General features: G+C 40.5%; 1 long non-coding RNA gene across 3 annotated transcripts in view; it reads left to right on the forward strand.

Annotated features, from left to right (window-relative positions):
• Positions 1-16,800, forward strand: part of LOC104144978 (uncharacterized) — a 48,960-nt gene extending 32,160 nt beyond the window's left edge. For 2 of the 3 annotated variants that reach the window (XR_694214.2, XR_011140375.1), the window contains exon 4: positions 16,668-16,800. This is a non-coding gene — a long non-coding RNA (uncharacterized lncRNA). Of the gene's footprint in view, positions 1-1,710; positions 1,806-16,667 lie in introns of all 3 variants that reach the window. The other variant, XR_011140376.1, reaches the window with a different exon arrangement.
• Positions 16,801-17,599: the final 799 nt, after the last annotated feature.

A 17,599-nucleotide genomic window follows, 5' to 3' on the forward strand; every position in this document is an offset into this window, starting at 1 on the left:
CCAAATACGAGCATGAGCTGTCACTGGTGCAGAATGTAGCAGATGGCCCAATTGTTAGATTCTCCCTTGCAACAGCAAAATGATATACTGTTTTTTAACATCTTTGCTTGGAGCTGAGTGCTAGCCTCAGATACTGTGAAGATAGATACACTGTACAAAGGTGCTTTATGCCAGAGATGTGCTCTAGTGATAACCAGGAGAAAACTATACTTAAAGTGACATTTAAAAAATAATTATTATGGATCATTTCTTTTAGTCGGACTTCCCAAAAACTGATCTGGCTAACAGAGCTTTCCAAAGCATCTTTTGCTTGTCATGTCATCTGGAAATTATGCTATCATTCTGTCACTCTGTCTCCCCTTGTAATCACCAGGACACTGTTTATGTATGCACACCATTTTTTCCTCTTTTTTTGGGAGAAGCAAATTCTCTTTGTCTTCTGAAACTGCTTCAGCAGGTTTCTTGGAGATGCTTGACTCAACCATTTCCTGGAGAAAACAAGCCTTACTTTCTCAGAGGTAGCTATGAAGCAGCATAATCTGATCTGTTCTTGTTTGAAGCCTCAGATAGCAATGCTACTAAGGTTTGAAGAGCCCAGCCTAATGCTCTGCAAAACCCTAGGCCTGTGCGCAGATATTGCAGAGCTTGCCTGTGTCATTCTAATATCAGGTGCTTGAAACTTTATATTGAAGGTGCAGGGTCATTACTAGTGAGTCATTATGGCAGGTGCAGTTTGTCAGCTCCAACTCTCACCCGACAATAAGAGAGCCTGGAGTGCCTTTCAGGGCTGAGGAAGTCTTTCAGAGAAAGCTCTGATAATGACTTAAGTGAGAGAGGAAAACTTAGACTAAGCTATCAATAAATGCAAAACCCAGGGCAAGGATCAGCTTGGACCGTAATCAGTTAGTGAATGCTCTGTTTGTAGATAACAGGTGTTATCTTGTTGGGGTGTTGTTCTTGTTTTTGCAATCCACTGGATAAATGTTTTTCAGCACTCTTGGCTGCTGGGTATAACATAAACTCTCTCTTCTTGTTAGTCCTTTAAATTTGACTGTGTTTTTTTTTTTATAAAAGAGCTTTAATTAACTATCTGTAAACTTTATCTCCTAAAATATTATGAGGTATTAAACCTTCTTTAAAATCTACCTTTCCCCTTCTACCCATCTTCAGAAGACTTTTTCCAGGCCATAGGTGTTTGTGCTGTGTCCTCCTTCCCCTCTTCTCACTTTCTTCATTCCCATTTGCTCAGAAATCTCCTGCTGAAATCCCACAGCTGTGGCACACCATCCCCTGCCTTTCTCAGATCCCACTAATTTCATGTCTCTTTTGACATCTAATTAAATTTCCCTATCTTCCCTTTCAGTGCCCTCTATAATGCTACTTGGTCTTTGATGACATTCCTCTCGCTCCTTCTCCTGCCCTTATTCTCCCAGTCATCCCTCCTTTCTGCTCATTTTATCTGGTTCTTGGATGGTTCAACTTTGTTTTTTGGTTTTTTTTTTTTTCTTCAGGCTCCTCTGTCACCAAGATCCTTCTCCCATTTTCTATTAGCCAAACATTTTCTCATTATGTCAAATCCACCTTAAATCCTTCCTAATTTTTTCTTCCTTGCTAATAATACTCACCCCCACACACTCACTCACTCACTCACTCTCACAGTTGCACTTGCACTGAGTTTCCTGAGCTGTTGTCCCATGTGATTTTTCCTAGACTGTACCTTCTTCATCAGGAATTTGTAGTTTTCTTATGGTGCGTGCTCCAGAATACAAATGCATGATGGCCTTTTCAAAAAGCAAATTTCACTGGTAAGTAATCCTTCAGTATTAATCCTATTGTTTGTATGATACATCAAACACTCTGAACTTCCTCTAGCCAGGCAATAAGAGGAATCTTTTCTGTGTTGATGTTAGAGAATACTTTGGCCACTATAGCTAAATAAAGACATTAAAATGCATGTTATTTAAAAGTAGAGCTACTTAAAGTTCATGTATGCAATAAAGTCATTCCAGGAATATAAATAAGAAGCAGTCTGTTAGCATAGGTTTTGAGTCTCACTTCTTTCTATTGCCTTGCACCATCATATCATCATTGGCTGCAATCTTTAACATCTTTATGTTCCTGCACATAATGAACAATAGAGAGCATCTCCCATGTTGCAGAGGAAATATAGCAGCAAGTGCCTCACTTCCATTTTTCAACTGTCATCAAATAGCTTTTATTCATGGCATAGCACAAGTGTCAGCCAACTGGCAAAGACAGCCTATATTAAAAACATTGGGGATTATTCATGTCAACAGACACAACGGAGCTTTTCTCAGTCAGTGGATCTGCACTAGCCGTGGTATGAAAATGCAGCAGGTTCTCTAGAGTAATCTCAGGTCTTCTGAATAACTTCAGGAGGCCAGTGGCTGACTATCACTTCCAAGCTCAGTTAAAAATTTTATCTAGCTCAATTAGACAAGAGCTTGGATAGATGAGAGTTTGACTGTATGGATAGATAGAAAAGGCTGAATCATAAATATGTTATGTAGAAAGACTAAGATAATGTCCTAAAAAATGCTCACATAGAAGATGGTGTTCAGGTTGTGAAGTTTGCTTAGGATTACACAGTTATCAGATAGGTCCTTGGCCTATGTTTGACTGTAGGCATTTACTGCACTATTTAGAATGATTTTCATTGGCCGTATGGTTTATTTTCATGGACACTCTGTAATTTTACAAGGAGAAAGAATTATCCATTTCTCAGGCTTTTGGGTTTTTTTTTTAATTAGCATGTATTCTCTAAAGTTAATATCTATTTCACTGAAAATTCCTGTTATTAAATTTGTGAGACTATTAATAGAAAGATAAGATGGACATAAGTAATAAATTGCTTCCCTTAAATACATCAGGTAAAGACAGAAAATTAAGGAGGCTGCAGTTGCCTCAGATATTAACTGCTAAGGGCAATTTTCCAGTTGGCTATTCCAGGCCCACTGTATTTGCTGAAGTCCATTAAATTCTGCCATCTAGCATTTTTGAATTGTTGCTTTTAAAACCTATGGCCTGCTTCTTCTCCCTCTCAGTCATTTTAGACTAGTTTAATTCTGTGAACTTGGTGATGTTACATTGCTTCTCATGTTATATTGACATAAATGGAGAATACAAAAAATAAGGCCCATGCAAGTTGTTGTGAATAAGGTGACCTGATCTGATCTGACACAGATCTATGTCCCACTTATGCTCTGGGGAATCTTGGATAGTATATTTCAGTAAAAACCTAATTTCTCTTAGAATACGCGATACAGAAGAACTCCAACGAGCAAAAACCTAAGATGTATCCCATGGCATCTCCATGACAACATATAGATGCACAGTCTGCTATACCTCATTATCTGGAGACTAACCGCTCTTAGATTTTTTTCAATTTAGGGCTGAAGGGCAGACCAACAGGGTATCTGGCTGCAGTGAATGTTGCTTGGATTTAAATGTGGAAACTGCAGTTCATGATTCATGCAGGGTTAACCAGAGGCAATTCAAGCAGCCTTATTAAAGTGGTGAGCCTTGCACTGAAGCTTTCCTTGCTGAGGCTGCTTGGTCAAATAAAGGAATAGGCATTGGCACGTCTCCAGGGAGTCTGAACAGTCATGTGGAGGACGTTTGCAGGGTTCTTGAAGCCTTCCTGAAAGGTTGTTAGTATGACTTACCAGCAGAGTTAGATAAGAACTGACAATAATTTGGGTTAATGAGTTATTCTGAGCCTTTTTTCCTGTATATGCAGAATGAAGGTGAGGTCGATTCTGTCTTCCCTTCCATGTAGGGAACGCTGAACTCTATAGAAAAAAATGTGTTTTCTGCACCTCAAGAATGCATGGGAAATCAAGTTCAGCGGGCCTAGCAAGTAACAAATGCAACCTAAAACCTCATAAAGGTTTTTCCAAGTAGACTCCGTATTCCCCAGAGGCAAAGAATCAGACTAGGACCAAAAAAGGAGCTTGCCACTCATTCTGTGTGCGTATGGTTATCTCCTCTTTCATAGTCCCTGGTGTTTATTGCACTGTATTTAATTGCTCCGTAAGTTTCATGTTAAACCAGACACTAAATATCCCCATGTGATGTACTTGCTTCCTGGAGCAGCCAGGAGCAGGACTTGGGTCGCTGAGCAAAGCCTGTTGACGTGGGCAGCAACCCCGTGGCAGGGTCAGGAGACTGGCTCTGCCCCTGGGGCTGCTCTGCGGAGGGACTGACCCTGTACAAATGCTGCCCTGGGTCTGCATTACCCACTGGTGGCTGCAGTGCACCAATTCCCACCTTTAGAACGAAGTTTAAGAAGGGTGGTAAGCAGGCATTGGCTGGGATAGTTGAACAGGGAGAGATTCAGTAAATTCCCTCTCCTGGCTTTCTTCATATAGTGTCCTTTCTGCAGCTCCCCTCAACATCACCGTGGCTTGCATCACTTTCATTGAAGGGTATGCTGCCTCACAGTCGCCGTGGCATACGAGCGTGCCCGTGGCGCTTGCTGCAAAGCAGCTGAAGTGCTGTAATTTCATACGCTAGCTGACTGTGCAGTAACTTGTTCATGTTTCCCTTGCCTTAACGTAGATATGGTCCTGGCTGCCGCTAGCGCTTTTAGCATAGTCGGTGGAGCTGAATTAGTGTTTGCAGCATTTAGGAAATGTACCTACTATAAACAGTGCTGTGTGCGTAACTGCCTGAGTAAAGCAAGATTGGCCTTTTTATAATTATTTCTGATTTCTGGACTGGAACTCAGGAAGTCTAAAAAGACCTAAGCCTTCTTCCACTCTACGTGAGGCATCTTAAGCAAGTCACCTCAGCTCTCTGCTGCTCAGCTTTCCTTTCTGTGAAATGGAGATAACGATATTGACCTTCTTTGTAAAGCACTTTCTGACTCTTTTTCATCAGATTTGCTACATAAAAGCTGGTTGTTAGCTTTTGTTCTGATAGAAAAGCTTTTCAGCCTAACAATGGGTGACAGGATGTTATCAGCCATAAAAGCAAAAGTCACACTGATCTTTACCACTTAGGGGTAGACCTTTGTTCTGTTTAGTTACTTATAATCTTTGCAGCGCTGTAGTTTAGGGCTCTTTATTTGCTTCTTTTTTTTTTTTTTTTTTTTGCCGCTGTATGTGTGTACATAAAACATTTGGTTGTATATGGGCCAAAGATCGCTTGGCTTGACTTAACATACAGAAAGCGTAGTGAAGCCATGACAGTTGCCATCAGCTGAGTGACTGGCCTGGAATCTGTCATTCAGCACATTTGCTCTGAAATATAAGGAAAATCAGTTTGTTAACGGACAAGAAACTGAACAAGAAACCACTGAGGGGATTGAGGAAAAAAAAAAAAAAACAGCAACATGATCCCTAAGAAATGATCTACCTTCCCTTCAACACGCACTCTATGAGTGTTTTGTGCTGACTGCCAGGGCTTGTCCATACTTTGTAGATAAACCTTTATTTTCTAAACATAATAATGTGTATTTCCCTGTACGTAGCCTTTAAAAAAGAAAAGCAACTCATTTTTTGTTCCTAATCTAACTGAAAATGAAGAGCTTTATCCCCAGTCTGGGCAGCATGGGGCAAGAGTGACAGCACTCAGGAGTGCATGAGTTCACGGCAGGTGGCATCTGGCCCTGATGCAGCCCTGGAAGAGAGAGTCTGAGATAAGTTGCTATTTACCAGTGTTTCCACCTTAGTATCAGCTATGCACATCCAGGGAGACACAGACAGACAAAAAGCCATCACAGGTAGTAATAGTTAATAGCCAAGATAACAGCATGAGCAGTGAAGTCCAGCTCCTCATAGTTCCCCATGGCCTAACACTTCTCATTCTGAAAAGTAGTGACTCTAAATCACAGCTGGGTGTACAAGAGTGTACAAAACTGGTTGATTCCGGAGTCTCAGCTTTCAGGCTACAAACCCAGAAAGTGGCAGTGCTGGTGGGGCAGCGCTTAAAATAATGATGATTGAATATTAGTGTGCTTCAGAGTGTATCCTCCCGGCTGGGACAGCCTTGCTGGGGCTGATGTGTGTGATGAACTCCCATCCCCATGAAAACAGAATAATCAACTATTCTTTTGTTTACGGATAACCGTAACAATTGGAGCGGCATAGGCTCTCCATAAGGCTCTTTAGGAATCTGAGCTCAGCAAGCAGGGTGGTTTGACTATGGGCTAATGTACCCATTAACATAGAGCTCCACTTGAGCGCAGCAATTTCCTTGTGGGATAGAAGATGGACAGAAATAGGACAGAGAGGCAAGAGGGCTCAGCCATAGCTCAGGAGCCCTGACAGCCTGACCCCGAACAAAAGCTGAGAGAGGGACATTGCGAATAGCGCTTTCAAACGAAAGACACTTGAAATTGCAAGCGAAACTCCCACCTCATGTTCGACCTTTGCTTGAAGTGTTCAAGGAAAAAGGGCTTTGTGCATTCTTCCTTAATCAAGAGGGCTGATTTAAAGAATTACCTGACTCCCTTGGCATTTTCATCCTAAGGGACCAAGCCCAAATTAACTCTTGCCCCACAATGAGTAAATGATATGGGCTGAAAAGAATAAGGGTCTCTATATATTCCTTAAGGAAAAGTTCTTATTTTAAAGAACTTGGAAATACAGGCAAGAGTTCAAGCCAGCAAAGAGTTGGATAGGCTATTATTCTCCAATCAATTTAATTTTTAAGACTTATTTAAAGAATACTGATTTAAATAAGATATTCTTCTGATAATTTCTACAATTGAGAGGATGTAAATTCACACTCATAATGAATGCTATTTTTTCATATTTGATTGCAGTGATCCAAATGATCCTAGTTAATATCAAGGGCAGAGCTGGTATCTATTTTTTTCATAACTGCTTTGCATAGCATGCTCCATATAGTTAGTTTTTGCAGATCTGTTTTAGAAGGTATGTCACTATGGCAGGCCAGTCCTGGTGGCTAGAACAGACATCTGCTACACACCGAGCACTGCAAAGCCATAAAGCCAAAACTTGCAAGTTCCAGGGTTTTTGTTGGCAAAGTATTTGCTGTGACTAAGTTATAAAATTTTTTTACTGCGTTGTTTCAACTCAAGCATTGCCAGTTCAAACTTCAAAGAATAAAATGTGCTCGTTTTAGCTGTCTCCTCTTTCTAGCTTTCATCTTATCCTGTTGTCAGACCTGGCAAGTCTTATTCTGGTTCCCAGTCTTCCTGTCCAGCTGTACCTTCTCCAACCTGAAAACAATCTTCTTCAGCTTCTCAAGGTACTTTGGACTGGCTTCCCATCCTCGAGGTCCTGAGTTCAAAAACCCACGGTCTTTGGAGGGTGAAATGACAACTTCAGTTCTCAGTTCTGTACCTGTGAAAATCCTGGGAAAAGAGTATTGAAGGGTTTTTGATCCATGCGATTCTGTGTGATAACATCCTTAAAACAATTTGGCTTTTATATGGTAATTACATGCTCTAAGTCAATGAGAATGTATAAGAAATGCTATTTGTTTGTATGTGTAATATGATTAATCATCCACATTACAGAATGGGTGGTAGAAGACAAAGAGCAGATACTGCACACATTGATGATAATGGGCTATTCAGAATAGGAACATTTTAATTTGTTCCACATTGTAATATGCAAATATTTCAGTTGAGCAGAGTTCTAGGTCATATATGGTTTTCTTAAGGTTTATTGAAAGATCAGGAATCAGATTTGGAGAAAAGCAGTAGAGCTTAGTGTAGTGCAGATGAAGAACAATACTATCTTCTGTGATATGTTCAGTCCTTCAGCTAAAAGTTACAGCTAGTCAGGTGTCATATGGAAACAGAGTGCAATTATATACCTGCTGTCCTAATCCACTGCATTGCTTTATTATTAAGTATTATTATTATTCAGATACTATGCTGTCTGCAGTTCTTAGATACCAAAAGAATTTCAGGACAGAGCGTCAAATGTTCTCAGTATAAGATTAAGGCCAAAAATTTCAGCTCTCTTAGTGATTTGCTCCATGGCTTTGGACAAAATATCTATTTTTTTCCTTCATCCTTTCTGTAAAAGAAGGCTAGTATTTGTGTCTCATGGGATGCTGTGAGATTTTTTTTTTGTATGCATAATTTCTTCTGTAGATAGAAAGGTCCAAGTCTTATTTCACAATAGCCTTGCAATTACAGTACAAACAGAGCAGACTCTATCCCTTCTAAGAAAGGGATAAACAGCTTGGAACTCAGCAAGAATTCTATCCAGCTAGAATAAATACAATTTTGCAGTCCATTGATTTCAATTTACAATGCCAAGTTTTATTTGATTTTTTTTTTAATATCTATGTGCCACAACACCAAATTCCTTTTTTTCTTTTTAGATGAAGTGTCACTGACACTTGGTCCTCATTATCCTAGTAACGTTTTAAGTTCGTTAAGACAAAGGATCAGAAGATGAACATAACGGGACCATGTGGAGCAGTTTTGATGATGCAGCCTAAAATTCTTTTCTTATTTAACTCTAACACATAAGTGGGAGAATTTAGGATTTCTGAGCACATTGGACTACCGCATACCTGTATGAACTAAGTAAGGAGGTCACGCATGTGTGATTGAGGCCAGAATTTAACATCCATATCTTAGTTGCTATTTAATGATTCTTAGCACCATAATGGTAACAAATAAATGAATGCTATTTGGGACAAACTCTGTCTTCCAGTCTGACTCTCCCTGTATTTTCCTGGTACTATATGGTGACTAGAACAGTGTTGCAAGGCATCATGCAAGAATTCTCCTGGTGTTGAAAGGTAGATACTGGGATTGCATCCTGGTATTGGGACCTCTCTGTGAGGCCTGGTTTGGGGCTACTTCACCAGTTGCACAAGCCCCCTCACCTGCACCAGCAGTTTACCTTTACCCGATGTGTGAGTTGCTGGCCTTGAATATTAGTATCTGCCACCAAGAAACGGGCCACTGCTGGGTGAGCAGAGGAGGAGTCTGAGGCAGCTCTATGGGTGCTGTTGTCTTACCTAGAGAAACTGGGCTACTGCTGGTGCTGTGGGGATAAGGAGAGATGGGGATGGTTAGGGAGGGAGGAGGAAGACAGAGAGAGAGATAGTAGCTACTGTGGAGAGGAAAGAGGTACTGATATCCTCTGAAGCGCTGGAAGCAAAGTTGTTGCTGGTAATATAAAGTATGCACAGTACTTAGGGGTTGAAAAGATAATTTGACTTATTAGTGATTAAATATGGGGTAGCTTGCATTGTCATTGCTCACCCTGACTAGCGCTTATGGGTGAATGGAGGATCAGGCTGTCAGGCTGTCAAATTTTATGAGCCCTAACTCCTCTGAAAGGGAGATGGCCATTTTCCCAAGAGTGGCCTGAGCTCTTTCAGTTACAGCCAGTCAAGTCTAGTGACATCAAATATCAATCTGGCACAGAACCTGGGGTTTCCGAGTACGTTTCATAACCAACAGCATATCAAATCTTTTAGACCTGATGACAATCACTCCTTTGTTGCCACATCATTCAGTCACTTTAACCCAGAATCTCAGTCAATTCAAAGGGAAGAATGGTGCTTCAGAGAACTGACTAAATCAGAAGTGCTTTGAAAAATGAACAGAAGCAAGGCAACGCTGAAACTCATCACAAAAGATGCTTCCATAAATTCTAGAGAATGAGCAAGGAGCCTTAGATGATCTCGCAGTACAAGAGGCTCTGTTGCTGTTTTGTGTAAGGTTTCTCTGCAGAGGCAGCCTTCAGATCACCCTCAGTCTAGTCCTTCAGCTTGCCTCAGGTCTGGTCTGTCTGCATAAAGGTCTGTCTAACAGAATTTTCTACCACTGTGAAAGCAGGCAATTTGGGAGACTTAAATCCAAAAGTCTTCATATTTCCCATATGGAATGTGAAAAGGCAGGTACGAGACGTTGGCCTTTCCTTGGTGTTACCCAACTGGCCTGCTAAGGAAATATCCCTGTGTAATCTGACAGGCAGATGTCACCTTCAAAGGGAGTCTGTGTCAGGGAGCTCCTGCCTATGTCTTCTCTAGCATTCAGAGCTGCTGCAGTGCTTTGATCCACCTCTGATTTTGCCTATTGAATGTGCAAGGAAAAGACAGCTATTAAGATGAGTAGCAGAGGGCTGAACATACAAACACAGCATATTAACGAGATTGCTCCAATTAGCTGGGTAAAGATCACACACACACACACACACACACACACACACACAAATTCTGCTCTTCTATGTACAGGACTGGAGCCAGTGAGAGAAAATTTATAATTTGACCCTAAATTATTGAAAGGAAGCAAAGAAATAAAATGTAAGCTAAAGAAGAATTCCTTGTAATAACTTGAACCAAAAACTAAAGCATTTGGTTAACATCTGAGGACTGGTAGATTCAGAGAAACAGATTGAAGGAAACTGCATGTCTATATTCTTGGAGAAAAATGTGTGAAGTCACTTAATTTAGTTTTAAGATATACTTGGCATATTGAAAGAAAGGGTAAGTTTCTACACCGTACTGGTACCACCACTGACCTTAGCATGTGATGTATGGACGGCTCAAGGAACAGGTAAGAAGTAAAAAGAGGCTTTTAAAGTGTTTGGAGGGATTCTGTCGTGGAATTATATTCATGAAGTGTTTCTGGGTTGGCTGGAGTGCCAGAAAGGCCCCGAAGCCTAGCGTGATCGTTCTTATTTGCAGAGTCCATTCTTAAATGATGCTTAGAGGCATAAACTATCCCCAGCTACGAAAAACAGGGTATTCTCCTTAAATAGGGTGTTCTCCTTAAAAGATCAACATTTGTGCTTTCAGGTGCATCCCCAGTACTCAGAAACCTAGTAAGAACCTTTGGTATTTCCAACCGTGGGGACAGGCATCTGAGTCTAAGCTATTCCTTTTTAAGAACAAACCACAGGCAAATAAAGGAAGAACAAAACCAAACATGCTGTTAAATGCACGTCACAGAACTTGTGACGTCACGCAAAAAGCTACTTCTGTGGCAATGGAGTTTGAAATCCAAATGCATTGCTGAAGCTTGAAAGTAATTACTGACCGGAAGGCTTCATAATCTCGTGTCTGTTCTAGCAAGTGTTTGATTACAGCCCCCCTCACCCCCGCATCTCAGCAGCTGATTCCCTTTGGGGCAGCTTCAGCTGTGAGGACAAAGACAAAAACAAACACAGGGATGGAAAGACCCTTTCAGTCCTCACTATTTTCATTGCAGAAGTTTGCAACATAGTAGTCTATGAACAGTTGTTCCGCAATGGAGAGCTCTGGTCTAGTGCTGTCAGTCTCACACCCACTGTTCATGAACACCTACGTTCCCTTTAAAAATAAAATTGTAAGAGCTCTGGATACAAATGTGCGAAAGTTTTACTATTTAAAGGGATCTTCTGTAGAAACTATGTCAAATGTGCAGCGCTCTCTAAAATGTCAGTGGCACCCAAGATTACTCTTTATACAAATGCTATTTTTTTGGGGCAGTCAGTAGATTAATACAGTTCACATCCTGTGCTCGTTTCCAACTCCTAGTTTCCTGCGATAGTCCACTTTACTACTCTTTGGGCAAAAGCATTTCCCAAAGTTGGGAAAGGGCTGGAAATTCCATGAGTTTCCAGCTGGACCCCTCAGCGGTGGCCCTGCATGACTGAAGATTGAGGCCCGAGAGGAAGCACTGGACGTGCAAAGGGAGCACTCAGGACCCTCAGCCATGCTGAGGCTGGGCTCCCTGCCTCCGAGTCAGGCTCCAGAAAGACAGAAGCAGCAGGAGTGACAGCGCTGTTGGCAAATACCGCCCACCCCGGCAGCACAGCTTTCTTGAAGCCGTGCTATCTTCAGACAAGTGCCTTTGCTAAATATCGCAAGTTCTGAGGGTAGGTGAGGCGCAAAGGGAGAGGAAAGAGGGCAGGATGATGGAGAATGCTATCACAGGTAATATCCTAGGTCTGCAGTGCCCCTTTCACAGGTTGGTGATGAGGTACCTTCTACCTTTTCTCTGTTCTGTATATATTGGCCAATTTTAGTTGGCATTTGTACAATTTTCAGCTTATTAAGGGGAAAACCAGGCTGTCTAACAGGAATTAGTACATGAACACCTGATATACCTGATATCCCATTTGCCAGGTAGGCATGATAGTACGCCTGTGATATTTCACCCAGTCTCAAGGCATTAAATATTTCTACTCTTGACTGATGCCAGTTCCAAGCTACTGTCAGCTGAACCATGAGCTGCTTGCATCTAGACATTAAGCCAAATCCTGGCTCCACTGAGGCCAATCTTAAAACTCAAACTGATTTCAGAGGCAATAGACTAATTTAGTCCCCTAGGCAGGGGTCAAATGGGAGGAGTTAATGGCAGTTTGCTGTCACCTAAAGGTATAAGCTAAAGTTAAATTTCCTCATGTCTTGGGACATATTGAAATTCTGTGTGTGAGTGCGTATGGAGCACTGAGGCATAGCGGTGATGTCACTGAGATACCTCGCGTTGGCTACTAAAAGCGATTTCCGAACTTTCTTGCAAATACAGATAGCTATTTTAGGAACTGAGTGACATGGACATCTTGGCTCCCCAGCTGTAATGATGGATGCAGTGTCTTGTCTATCTCATATACTTTAGTGCTGATATTCTATTCCTTTAATTACGAGAAAAAAGTATTTAATGGTGTTTCAGAAATCTTTATTACAACATATGCATTCTAATAATTACCTTACTCATCCTCTGGTAGTAGTGACAAAAAATTTCCTCCTCCACTCCGGTATTTCTTGTATGCAAGACTGCTTTAGAAATGGATTTTGTTCTTTACCCTTTTTTTGTATTCCAGTTGCACTTCGACTGATCTCAAGAAGAATTTGGAAATCTCTGTGAATGCTCTTCTATCCACATTTACATTTTCTCTTTGCTTTTAAGGGAGTCCATACAGACTATATGGTTTGATTTCCTATTTACTTTTTATTTCTCGGTAATTTCCGGTTATGACCACTTTTAAAACTCATTATTTTCAGATTCCTACTATTTTGCATGCATATGAAAAAGATGCATTTTTTTTTTTCATCCTGAACCTAAATTTTAAATTAATCCTTAATCTAAACTGTTTCCTCCTAGAGTTCATAGGAATATCTGCTATTCAGAGTCATGTCTGCTCCCCTGTGGTAATTTAGGTCTTAGATTTATTAAAATCACTAACAGCAAATACTGTACCTATTTTTAGAGAATTATTGAATCTGCTTGTATTTCCTGATCTTTCTTCTCATTCCTTTGTTAGGATATGCCTTCTGCCTCTTAATTATTTCCATATCAAATGGCCTTAGTCAAAGTAGTTGAAATAAATAATGTCCATTTAGAAATGTGAGCGTTTTGGTTACAACAGATAACCACGATCTGGTTACTCTTTGCATATAATAGCACTCTTTAAGTAATGTGTTTTGCAGTCTTGTTAAGTGAAAAACAGTAAAGAACAAACATCCCAGCCAAAAGGCAGCTTAGTGAATGTGATTTCTGCCCTTTCAGCCAATGATCTTGATCCCGTTTTTGATTTCTGCACAGACATAAAATTTTACTCTCCTTTCAGTAGAGCTAAATAATATTAGGAGCTAACTTAGCTTCTCTCACGTGGATTGTTTTTACAATGTCTTTTATCAAACAACTGGGCAGTCTCTGTTACATTTTCAGTACTGAGACTGCTTTATTGAAATATAAATCCAGGCCTCTTTACCAATGCACCAAACCCAGCAGAGCTTTCTATGCTTCCACTGCTCAAAATAGGGCTGGATAAGCTTAACTGAGAGGTGTGAAGGATCATCCTGGAAGAGCTGGAAGCTAAATATATTCTGCTACAAGATTTCTCCCATGCTTCTCTCCACCTCCAGTTCCCAGGGACTACAATGGCTTCTGCAGGGCTTTACGTATGGTGGAGGGAGGTGAATTCACACAGGTAAAGAGCTTTAGCGCAGACCAGCACGTCCACCTATAGTGCATAACATTTTTTTTAATGAAAAAAATAAAAAATGATGCTTGGGTGAGTTGTGAGGGAAAGCACTCCAATCATTTCTTCCAAAGAGAAGTCCTGAGCAATTATTTTTAGGGAAGGAACCCTGACCATAAGGAGACCCTTTCCTACAGCATTGATGTAGGCCCCTAGGGTGAGCTGGAGAGGGGACAGGATTTCATCTAGACCCCCTGTGCTTAATGCTTCCTTTTTCTTAACTCTAAGAGGTTTACCAATATAGGAAGTTTATTTTCTTCTAAACCATCCTTTTGAGGCCTAGCAATCCATGTGCATTGCATGGAGAGCTTACAGGTCTTAAGTGCTGTGGATAGTTCTCTGGAGGCCAGGCGCCTGATGACAAGCTTTCAGTCTGTTAGGAGAGCGTTGCCTTATTAGTATTTAAGGAGCCCAACTCCATAAAAACACAAAAGAGCGAATGAGTTTCCTCTCATTTGCCCCTGATTTTATGCTCATATAATTCCACTAATTTCATTTGCATGAGAACAGAAACAGATCCATAGTCTCCCCGTAGAAATGATGCACATTTCACAGGGCTCTGATCCAAACCAGAAGGCCAAGCAGGAGTCTACTTCACATGCACAAACCCCCACAACAGAAGTAACATGCGAAGTGGTCCTTTTATTCCCACTCGACATTTTTATGCAAATCCAGTGCAGATATGCGTTGTACATAGCGGGCTACGGACAAAGGAGAACAGTAACTGAGCAGCCCTTCCTTTTCTGTGAGAGAAAGTTGTCTAGCAGTCTGTTTTTATCTCCAAGTAAACAAAAGGAAATAAAACAATAAAAATAGATACCTCAGTGCTGTAAATTCTGAGGGAAGACATTTCTATTGGTTTGACAGTTTGTGAGTGTAAGTCTCCTTATTTATGTAGCTCAATAGATTTAATGTTAATCACAAATGAAAGACACACGTTAAATATGCTTTGCAAACACACGCGTTGACTTCTCATTTACTCAAGAACAGCTCAAGTTAAAATTGCTCCTGGTATAGGCACAGATAATCATGGTAGGATAGCTGAAAAAAATGAGGAACAAATGAAGGCAAACCAAATTGCTTTTAAAAAAAAAAATCAAATGAATGTGCTATTGGAATTGCTATAAAAGATAACACAAAAAAAACATCTAAAAATCATGGCTCAAGCTCAATGTTTCAAGCAATCCTAAATCTTAACTTCAGCATCTTTGTGCTACTCTGCAGGCACCAAACAAGCAAAAAAAAAGTTGACCTCATAATCATGTGAAGTTTCCTATTCCTGTCCCAAGTTGTCATTGGTAAAAGCAGGCGGCACAAATTGCAGCTGTAAACAGCGATGTACTGCCAGTGTTTCAACCAGAGTAGCCCACATTTTTCCCTCTGCAGTTTTAACACGGCTTGTGCGTAAAGGTTTCTGTGGCTGTAGAGGAAAAGGATGTAGATTAGGCTTCTACTTATTTGCTCCCTTGTTGAAACATAAACGACCTATCTTAGGCATAAGTAAAGGAGGAGACACCTTAATTTGGCAGACAAACTTTGAGAGATGTTTCCATGCACCCGCTCACAGAAGTAGGAGCAAGAAGCCTGTATCCCCTCTTGTACTCTCTCCAAATGAACAGCATAGAGACATAACTGCAGGTCTTGCATCCCACCAGGTTGTACCCGCGTCCCAACGGTCTTCGTCCACACCATCCTCTTGGGAGAGTGGCCGAACGCTTACTTTTTGGCAACAAGATGTTCCTAAAACCTGGCCTAAAATTCAGTTCATCCCAAACCGCCACTCTGGGTTAGACGTTCACGCAGAGTTGGAGGGCCTGATGCAGCAGAACTGTTGGTTAATTTTCAGCTAATTTGCCAGCATGTGCCTAAGCACACATCTCCCACCCTTATTTGCAGAATGGCTTCCTTAAATGTAGTTTTAAAAACAGGAGGATTACTTATAAGTTATCTTGGTACTTGCCTAGCAGGTTTTTTTTTTTTTTTGTGCAATTAAAAGTCTCTAGAATGTTTAATACGAGTCAAATTGAATTATTACAGTGTCATGAAGTAAAATTTAAATCATGTTGAAAAATATGCTTAGAATCTGCTGTCCCATGACTAAAATAGCCAAAGAGGAAAAAAAATCTCTATTTAAAAAGGAAATCAGAAAACAATAGCTTTGAAGCAAATTTCAGGCATAGTAAACTGCCCTTGAAATGTCTGTGCAGTCTTCTTTTTAAAGAGCCTTGAAAGTGTTTGTTTTTTTTCCCACTTCATACCTTTAAAAGTATTGCATTCATTTTTTTTTCAGGCCTAGTCAATGTTGTCATTTATGCAGCCAGAGGGTCTCTTTTAAACAACATGAAAAAATGTGCTTGCAGAACTGTGCAAATACTTATTTCAAAAAAAGAATTACTAAAACCGCTGTGGTTTCAGGGATACAAATGATGTATTTTGAAATGGAACTAAATGTTTATTTACATGAGAGAGCATTCTAGCTTTGGTCTACTGAGTAAATAACGTGCATTAAACCCTATACAACTCACAGTCCATTGAATAAAAAGTAGATTTTAAATGTTTAAATAGAGATCTGTGTTTTCGTGAACCATTACAGTTTTAAAGCAAACTATTGCATTTCTTTTGATTTTAAAACTCTTTTAGGACTTATTTTAGAAGTAATAGAAGATAATGAAATGACATGATAAATGAGTACCTAAAGCAAGAGTGAAGGTGAACTCTTATTGTGCTTTACAGGCAAGTGAGAGTCTAAATGCTGCTTGGCAGATCCTTCACTCTGTCTTCTCCATGTTGTTCAGTCAACGTACAGAGGCTTTGGTATGGTCTTCGCCTGCCATTTGTGGACTTCCTGTGATGCGAAGGATGTCCACAGAGGTAAGAAAGTTGCCTTGTGCCCCTGTCTACCTCCATCTCCTAGTGAAGGAAATAGTGAGAGTGGCTGGAGAGAAAGAGATGTGGTCTGAAAACTGCAGGGCTGTGATACTTGACTGCTAGAGCGGCTCGCACTAATTTGAGCAGCCCAAAGGTCACGACTATTTATGCAGATAAAGGTCAATGGCAAGCTGGCATATGGCTGCAGACTATCTTGGTACGCACATCATCCTGAGCAGTGATAAGTGCTTCTGCTCCACAGTTTGTCTTATGCAAGAACTTTCAGGCCAAGTTTTGGCTGAAATAAAAGATGTTGGAAAAAAAATCTCTGCCATGTAAAGTTGCCAAAGTTAGGACGCTGCTTCAAATTTCATGGCTCAGGCTCATCTGTAGCTAAACCAAACCTTTGAATCATTATTTGTAAAAGACAGCCAAATTCTGAACTGTTCGTTCAGCATTTAGTCAGTCCTTACATGGATAAACTCCTGTGAAAGCATGCCTGATTACAGATAAAGGAAAAACTGAATAGATGCTCAGGATGTGACCCACCGACAGAAAACTGGCAAAACTCCTTACTGACTTCAGTAGAGGTAGGGTTCAACAACTGTTACCACTTGGAAAAAAATCACTTCCAAAGTGCAGGATGTTACAGCACAAGAATAAAAGGCATGATTTGGATTTCTAGAGCGGTTTCAGTTTAGGTGAAACAGAACATCCATTTAGGTGAAAAATGGAAGCAGATATACTACGTTTAGTCTGGTCAGACTCTATTATATTTGAAACATGTATAGTCACTA

Source organism: Struthio camelus, chromosome 3 (genome assembly GCF_040807025.1).
Source record: "Struthio camelus isolate bStrCam1 chromosome 3, bStrCam1.hap1, whole genome shotgun sequence".
Lineage (NCBI taxonomy): Eukaryota > Metazoa > Chordata > Aves > Struthioniformes > Struthionidae > Struthio > Struthio camelus.